The sequence below is a fragment of the Mustela erminea genome, chromosome 5, assembly GCF_009829155.1.
Source record: "Mustela erminea isolate mMusErm1 chromosome 5, mMusErm1.Pri, whole genome shotgun sequence".
In the NCBI taxonomy this organism is placed as follows: domain Eukaryota; kingdom Metazoa; phylum Chordata; class Mammalia; order Carnivora; family Mustelidae; genus Mustela; species Mustela erminea.
In genome coordinates, this window is record NC_045618.1 from 82,682,821 (window position 1) to 82,691,116 (window position 8,296).

Here is an 8,296-nt window from a genome sequence, read left to right on the forward strand (position 1 = left end):
AATCAATTGTTTCCTATGGGCAAACCCTTCTTGATAATGAGCTCGTCATTCTATCAGGTGAAAATACAGCAGCACAATTAATATTTGGGGGTGAAAATAAATTACTGTTTTCAGAATAATGAGCCCTGCATCTTGTTTTAGAGCTAAATATGCAGAGCAAGACTAACATTTAATTCTTTTCATGAGAACGGATGGACTTCACTTCAAACCAACTACACTTCATTAAAACTCTGATAAGAGTCTGCAAAGCAGCACAGAAGTATTGCAGCTGTGGGCTCTGGGAGAGAAGGAAAGAATCCTTATATTGTTCAAGTATGACACAATGACTTTGTAATGGAGTAACTCCATTCCAGATATATTCAGATTCAATGCATTAATTCTCCTCGCCTGTCACCCGGGTTCGCTTAATGGTGAAAAGGAGGCAGCAACCAACTCTCTTACTTGCTATAGACTGTACAGGAATTGAGCAAGCGAGTTGGGGTGGGGAGAGGGGAAGAAGCATAAGACGGATATACTTCCTCTGAATAAGAGGCTGGTACCAGGACCAGAGACAGTTTGGACAAGTTATGTCCAGCCACCATGTGGAGGATGGAAAAGTGCGTGAAAATTCAATGGGCTTCCACAGAGGTGGAGGTGGTGCCCAAACTTTGTGACTGCATTAGTGACTCTGTCTCTGGACTACAGACTGGGGACTCTGAGGCCGCTCAGAGAACATCTTCTCCAAGAAGCTTTGTGTAATACCTCAGACTAAATTAGGTGACTTCTCTGGGCTCTGTAGGTAGCTTGTATGTCCTCCTTATATTCTCACCACCTTTCACTGAAATTGCTTACTTTTTCACAGTGGTTGCACCATGGCTTTCCATTGGACTCTGTCACTAATTAGCTGTGTGACCTTGGGCAAGTTACTTAACCTCTCTGAACCTCAGCTTCCTCATGAATAAAGATTGGAGATAATCATACTTAGTAGGGTTGTTGTGGGAATGAAGAGAGTTAGCAAAGGGTCTGGCATATACTAATCATAATCACCGTCATCATTGGTAATATCATCTTTCTCACTCAATCGTAAGTTTCCCATGTGCTGGGTCTGTGTTGCCAAGAGCTCAGTAGGTGGGATGTTCTCAAAATAAAAGTCTGTTCAATGGATTTCACAGAAGTTGCTGCCAGCGTCAAGTAAGAGGCTAGATGTGCTTCTCATGGGATAATGATTGAGGCTGGAGAAAACTAAGGGTCAACAGAGATACTGAGGGGGGTCTCCTATTCTTCCACTACTTCCTGGCATTAGTCAATGAAAAATAATAGGAACAGCCTCTGCTCTGAATGCGGTAGGATAGATCTTTCTTTCTTTCTTTCAGATTTTATTTATTTATTTGAGAGAGAGAGAGAGTGAGAGCACAAGTGGGGTGAAGGGCAGAGGGTGAGGCAGCCGACACAGGGCTTGATCGCAGGACTCTGGGATCATGACCTGAGCTGGAAGCAGACACTTAACCACTGAGTCACCCAAGTGCCCCTAGGGTAGATTTCTTGATAAGGAGATGGTGTGATGGATCAGAGAATCTTGCACCATATACAAGCTCCCTGCCCTGCCTCAAGTATCACCATTTGGAAGGAGGTGGCTTCTCTCCCAGGAAAAGCTTCCTGACAAAGAGCCCAGCGTAATGCATGCAGGAAATGAAGCTGTGGGTCCCTTTGTAGACTTCTCCATCTATACTATCTTCCGTGGGCCTCCAGGGGCTGTGGGGTTTCTGTGGTCACCTTGACTCACAGAGCGCCTGGCGGTGGTGGATACTTACATAGGGTTCGCTCTTAGACTTATTAGCAACTAAAGGGCAATTCTGAAGGAGGAATTGCTCTGTACAGTCAACTCTGCTTGTATCTAGGATGCCCAGTTGTGGTCCTGTCCAAGAAGAACAATCTGAATAACTTCTTAAAGCTCCTTTGTAGCCAATTGTATGCAGGAAATAATAGTTGTTGGGGGTTGTGTGTGTGTGTGAGAGAGAGAGAGAGAGAGATGAGAGGAAGAGGAAGAGAAGTGAAAATTATGGCATTTCTAACCAAATTGTTTCCAGAATTTTGCCTTTCTTAAAATTAGCATAGCTAGGGAAATGAAGAGGTGGCTGCTGACTTGGAAACATTGCAGACAGCAGTGTTTCCACCAATTCATCAGAGATGTCACTAAGAAAGAGAATGACTAAAATCTGGTGGTGTAAATACTGTTTTCAGCAGTCTTTCACGAGGAGTGAGACTGGCTCACCTCAGGCACAGCAGACTTCGAAATTAAGGAGGGAGACATTCATATAACATGGTAGTGAAAAGACACGTCAAGGAGAAGGCCTCATTACCAAACAGGGAATAGAAGGGGAAATGCCTGCCTCATGGGTGCTGGGCTCTGCTCCGGAAGTAGTGTGTGGCCTTGACCTACTCACTTTATTTCCTTAGGGCTCAGTTTTAAATCTGATAGCAGTAGATGGTAGCAGTCCTGGTTGATAAGAGTCTTCAGGAAACTCCTGGATAAAGAATTCGAACTGGAAGCTCCACTGAACTGGAGGAAAGGGATCTGGAGGAGAAAGATGTATCAAACACTGAAGTCCAAGAGCTGTGCAGTCCCTGCTAGAACATTTATCCTTAGGGAAAGAGAAATTCTGGCACAGCAAGCTGGCCTTAGCGAGAGGACTTCAGGATCGAAAGGAGTCATGACTCCTGGTTCAGCCTGGAAGTGTTATTTGCAGCCACCCTGACCCAGTTCTCTTGGTATTGTGTGCTCGTCTTGGACAGAAGAACGAAGAAGCCTGGAAAAGCAGTGCCACCACACTGGGTAATACCACGGAGTCCCAGCAACTCGGCTGCAGATGAAGCCCCTGCCCCCAGCAGAGCATGACGCTGTGGGCCATTGCCATTTCCTTTCTGTGCAGTGATCCATTGGGTGGCCAAGGCAGGACTCTGCCTTCGGAGCAGAGCTGGGCCGTCTGCCTGCAGTAGCTGAGTCTGTCTGTGCTCTGAAGGGGGTGCCTGTAGAGACATTTCACAAGGAGCACAGACCAAGAAGGAGTCTCTAGAACCTTTGAGCTATCTCCCAGGACTCCCAAGAATCCCTCCAGGGTGAGGGGCCATTGAGAGAAAGAGTGATGCTGACGGAGTCCTACAATCCGATAAAACTCTATATTAAGGACAAAATTGCTTCATTGATTCCTTGAGCCTGGAGACAGCTGGGTCACATTTCTTCAGAAATATGCTTTTGAAGGGTCTATCAAACATTTATGTTCTACTTCAGTTATTCTCAGCCTTACCTGCCTCGTTCCAGCCGCTAAGTATTTGCAAGCTCCTTGCGGGCTCTTGTGGACTTCCAGGGGCTGATACTGTCTAGCCTCAGGACTGCCTGCAAGCCGTTCACTTTCTTCCCAGGGCTGCTCTGTTGATGCACAGGCATATGACCCAATGGGTGTCCCTGCAAGAGCAACAACCTAGAGATGTAAGGTAGTCATTCCCACGGTTAAAACCTTCTGCCATCTGGAAACCAGAGTTCTCCCCTGATGGGGGAGTGATTGGTCCCTTTCTCTTCCATCCCAATACAAAGTATGATCTCTAAGGTGTAGTTTATACAGTTTCTAGGAAGATGGTTTCCTCATATGGACCAAAAAGGTATAGAGAAGAGCCATGTAGCTTGACCTATGGGACTGGGCATCCAGTGTGCAGTTCTCTGGGTCTCCCAGTAATGATCACCAAAGAGCATTCACAACAGAGGAGGATTTCATCAGCCAGGGGAACAGATAGCTTCTCCCACAGATGTCAGCCAGGGTCTCTCCTGAGCCAACCCTGTGTTCACATGAGGATCCTATAAACAGAGTGACCAAGGTAGTAAGGAAGGAGCCTATGTGTGGGCCCAGGAGTGTGGGCTCTCCCTTACTAAGGCTGTTCTGTCTACCAGCACTATCAGAGGCAGAGACGGATACCAATTTCTTAATATGATGTCATTCTTCAGTGAGACCAGCCAGCAACTTTATGTCACCATAGTTATATTGGTCCCTTTTACCTGGGCATGCAGTAATTCATTTTTGCTGGAATTGATACTTACACGCATATGGGCTTGTTTTCCCTTCCCAAAGTGCCTTCACCAGCATAACCATCTGAGGCCTTTCAGAATGCCTGATACATTGATGTGGTAGCTCTCACAGCATTACATAAGGCCAAGAGACTCATTTGATGGCAACAGCAGAAGTGTGACAATAGGATCTACCATGTGCCTGCTCTCAAGAAGCAGCCAGGCTAATAGAATGGAAGAATGGGCTGTTAAAGGCTCAGCTCAGTCACCAGCTTAGGGAAAATACCCTGCAGAACTAGAGCACTCTCCTCTGGGCATAGAAGATATGTGTTGAACTACCAGCCAATATAAGGTGTTATGTTCCCAATAGTTACAACACATGAGTGGATTAGGGAAGGAGCATGGCCTCTCTCACCAACCCTCCCAATAACCTTCTTGTGTAATTTGTATTTTCCATCCGTACAAACAGAATTTTCCACGTTGAGAGGCTTTGGTGCCCAGAGGTCACAGTAAGGTTTCCACTGAACTTGAAACTGCAACTGTTACCAAGTTACTTCGGGTTTCTTTCACTGGTGGATCAGCAAGTGAAGAAAGAGCTACCTGTACTGAAGGTCATGAGGAGCTGTAGTTGCCTGGTGCAATGTGTGCTAGGAAGAGTCTCTCTGAAATTCCCAGGATTCACAAGGATGCATTTTGGTGCATCCATAGAAAATAGGTAATGATAGCAATCACAGCTCAAAGGCAAAGCAATAAGGACCTCAGTCCCCTTGGGGATGCAGATCTCAGTTATACTAGAGGCAAGTACAGTGCCTATTGGTGGCGAACTGCTGGCCCAAGTGATAGAAATCTGAGATGGAAGGTGGAGAGGAAGCTGGTGAATGGCAATAATGGCCTTAGGACCACTGCAACTGTGGGACTGCACCTTCTTTAACTAACTCTCTCACCTTGGATCCTTTTGCAAATTTCAACTGCTGCCACTTTGAGGGAAACTCTATGACTGACTAGACTCAGATTAGGGAGACTTGGAAGACTCAGACTTAGACTCATCCCTTTTCAAGGAAAAAGTGAGGGCCTCTTGTTCTCAGGAAAACAGGGGCTCCAGAGTGTATTAAGTGAGCCAGATAACACAGGGCAACAAGCATGCTTCTTGGTACCAGAGTTAAATCATTCTTTTTTTTTAAGGCTTATTTATTTTAGAGGGAGTGAGCATGTGAGAGAGCGAGCATGGTAGGGGTGACTGGGGGGACAGAGAGTGAGGGGAAAAGAAACTTAAGAGGACCACGTGTGGAGCATGGGGCTTGATCTCACAACCCTGGGATCAGGGACCTGAGACAAAACAAAGAGTTGGATGATTAACGAAATGTGCCACCTAGGCAGCCCTGTGTTAGACCATTCTTAGCCACCACCAAGGCTACAGCTCTTTCCGCAGCCAGTGGCTTCATACAGTCATGGCCTGACAGCATTTTGCCTCACACCCATGCTATGCCATGCTCACCCGTTACTCTGGGACTTATCTGATGCCAAGACACAGACCTAGAAATTCACAGCAAGCTTTCCACATGCACACCTGGGTGCACAGGAAAATTATCTCTGTAGAGTGAACCTTGGACCAGTGGGATATGGGAGCAAGTGATAAATTCCTCCCCTTTTTTCTCCTAGAGAGACATTCCTGAGATATTGTTTACATGGCTCCATGCAATATGGTCCTGCGATACCAACACAACCAATACAATTAGTTGTATTCACTGTTGGCCAGCTCAAAACACTTTCTTGTATTGGTTCTATCTCCTTTTCTATCTCACTTCCCTTGTCCTTCACTCCTGATTCTTGGTGAACCTTCCTTAACAAAATAACAGCACATGAACCCTTGGCTCAGGCCCTGCTTTCTGGGGAATCCAGGCTAAGAAGTGTGTCTCTGAAGATAGAAAAATGGGTAAGTGTGCAGAAATAAAAATATTCCTTTCCACACAAAGAAAGACAAGTCAAAATTTAAGTCTAACCATAGATAAACAGTCCCTGTTCCAAGTGTTTACTATGGGAATATGATTTGGACTTGAGTCTTTGGTATCCAGTAGTGAGAGCTATAGAAGGGTAGTTGATAAGCCCTTTTAAATTGCCACAGGGCATTTCCATTGGAGTTCCAGAAAACTTTTCTTTAGAATTCAAGAGCAGCACACACTCATTTTAGGATTTGTGTTGGCCCGGGGTGGTGTGGTAAGGAGGTGTGGTTGATCTTTAATGCCTCTGCAGACATTCTTTCAGCATCTTGTACTCCTCCCCTAAAACATTCAGTGTTATGTTCTCTTTTCTGTGTCCTTTATCCCAGCCTTTTTAGCTGCAAGTTATTTGGAAATGGTCACTTAAGATTTGCATTTGAGTATTAATGACTAGTGGAGCCTAATCTGGGAGTCCTCCAAGAACCCCAGGTGGTTTTTATGGAATAACCCCTTAACTTGAAAGACTGTGTTTCTAATGGGGGAATTTCTGACATCAACAGTTGGCTGGTAGAGATAGATTTGAGCGTTCCTTTTAAAAAATCACATACACAGTTCTTATTTCTCATTTATTTCTAGTACTTAGTCCAAGCTATTTTTTTATGTGTCTTTCCAGATTATGATCTTTAACTATTAGATGAAAGTGTGTGTGTGTGTGTGTGTGTGTGTGTGGTGGGGTAACCTCAGTTTTTCCCCACCATATTATTATAAAATTGTTAATAATAAAGTTAAAAGTTAAAATAACTTTATATGATCAGGCTTATACCTACCATGTAGATTTTTTTCACTACTGTTTTACTAGACTTGCTTTCTTACATATCTATATGTCCATCCCTGTATCCACCCAGCAATCCATCTTATTTTTTGAAGCATTTCAAAGTAAATTGCAAGCATCAGTACTCTTTTCCCTAAATACTCCTCTGGCTAGATTTTCCTCCTAAGTAGTCTGCATGTCAGGACAAAGCAAAAAAGAATTCAGCTACTGCGGCTTAAAAACTCATTCATTACTTTGGGAATCCAGACAAAGTGAAATCCATGGATGGAATGAATGCAGTTCCCTCCTATTGTTTCTCTAGAATAAAGGTCACTAAAACCATGAACATACATTTCCTGGAAACTGAAATCCTAACTCATTAATCTCTGTAGGAAGAAGAAGCCATCAAACACTCATTCCTATGTAGCCACCTGCTATAATAAAACCAGTTCTCAATTGTTTATTCTAAACACTAAAATCATTTTGCAGTATCTTTGTGTTTATAGCTACCTGAAGCTCTAAGTCATATCTTCAACTAAGTACCAAGTTTAAGCCAGACCCAGGTAGGCTGTCTGATTGCATTCCTGACCCACACAGATAGCCTTTGTGGATAAAAACAGGTTGCCCCATCTTGATGGTTTCTAAATTTATGTTCTCTCTGACAGAGACCAGCCATGAGTTTGCAGCCTCTCTACCAAGTGCCCTTGACAACTTCAGCCCCAGTGCTCTCTCAGGCCCAGCTGGCCCAGTGCTATTTACAACCACACAGTCAAACACTTAATTGTTTGTTTATTTTGCATAGAATGGTCCTGTCTCCCTCCTGGTGTCTAAGAAGCCTGTCCTCTGGATCATTGACACTCAGCCCTGGGTGCTTGGCACGGGGCTAGGCATGCACCTAAGACTTTACATACCCGAAAGCTTTCTTATATTCTCTCATTTCAAGTTAACACATAATAGCAGACTGCTCGGCCTACTTGCTTCCAAACAACTGGCTCTGTACTTTCAAAGCGTTTCTCGCCAGATACGTGATCACGGCAGTTAATATCAGCCGGAATACTTTCCAATAAGTCCACAGGCAGTCCTGAGGAGCAGGGACTTAGAGACAGGGCTTTTCTGTGTCAGAGCCAGAATTCAGAAATGCTCTGCTTTTCTTGGGTAAAAAAGACCCAGGGTTTTTCTTTTCAACACCCATTTGCACTGACCTCTTTTTCTGGTTTCTCAGTAAAAGGATTAAGAACTCAGGAAGCATTGCGGGGGAAATAGCTCGTTTAGCTAGAGACGGGGCTTGGGCAAGTCTGACACGGTGGGGGGTGGAAATGCTATGAAGGAGCTTCTTTTGCTCGGTTTCTGGCTGTTCTAGGAGCCCAGTTCCCTGGCGAACCCTGGTCCATCCCCCAGTGATGTGCATGGCAGTATGTGTGTTATGTATATTAAATAAGCATATCCTGGGAGTTAGCAGGACACAGGGTGCTGAAGGAAGAGGTGGCGCCATTCATTCACCAATACCTTAAT

At 44.7% G+C, this 8,296-nt stretch overlaps 1 long non-coding RNA gene across 1 annotated transcript in view; it reads left to right on the forward strand.

The window, feature by feature from the left end:
• The window catches only part of LOC116591247, a 44,670-nt gene that overhangs the window by 35,435 nt on the left and 939 nt on the right, over positions 1–8,296 (forward strand). The gene's annotated exons all lie outside the window — the stretch shown is intronic.